We start from the raw sequence: 797 nt of genomic DNA, 5'->3' as shown, positions 1-797 counted from the left end.
TGGAGTGTAGGGAGGGTGGACTGGTGGCTCTCTGGGGAGTGCATATGTCTTTACCTCTTTGGAAGTCTTTGCTCTGCTTCCTGCTCTCCATCAAGGCTATAAGCAGAGGTTTCAAGTTCCCACTGAGACTTAGTCTAATCAGGCAGAATATCTGCTGCCAGCTCTGAGTTGGTGCTGTGATTGGTGTTTCAGCCAGGCTTAAAAGGCTGTGAGTCTGGCCAGTCATCCTACCCAGAAGTCCCTGTGAGTGGCCAGTGCTGACAGCATGTCACTTGCAGCCATGTGCTTAGTGCCTAGCACCATATATGGGGGGTAGGGGGTAGGTTAAATATGACCAGTGAATGTGAAAAAAAAACTCCCACATGAGTCCTCTGCCAAAATAATATGAAAAAAAATGACTACACTGTGTCACACGTGTGCTGGGAACGATTGAAAAGTCATTTTATTATTATTTTTTTTTTACTTTTTTTTTTACACTTAGGCCACGCCCCCTTTTTACCAGTGCCACGCCCACAGACATTCCAGGGTGTCAAGTGACTGCCAACTGTCACTCCAATCAAGCCACACCCCCTCCTCACCCCCTCCACGCAGTCTCCACCTTCTAGCTAAAAAGGAGCACTTCCGGCTTATGCCCACACCCACATACGTCCTTCCATCTTTCCACTGGGTCAGGGATGGGCCAAAGTCCCACCCCCCAATGCACCCATGCCCTAGTGTGGACAAGTGCCATAGTCAGCTGCCCCAATACTACTGAGCTGGCGCAAGGATTCCCAAATTTGGAGGGGCTTGGAGAAAGG

This window comes from Urocitellus parryii, chromosome 4 (genome assembly GCF_045843805.1).
Source record: "Urocitellus parryii isolate mUroPar1 chromosome 4, mUroPar1.hap1, whole genome shotgun sequence".
NCBI classification, from domain to species: Eukaryota; Metazoa; Chordata; class Mammalia; order Rodentia; family Sciuridae; genus Urocitellus; species Urocitellus parryii.
The sequence above is the reverse complement of the archived record's forward strand: the minus strand, read 5'-3'. Positions refer to the sequence as shown.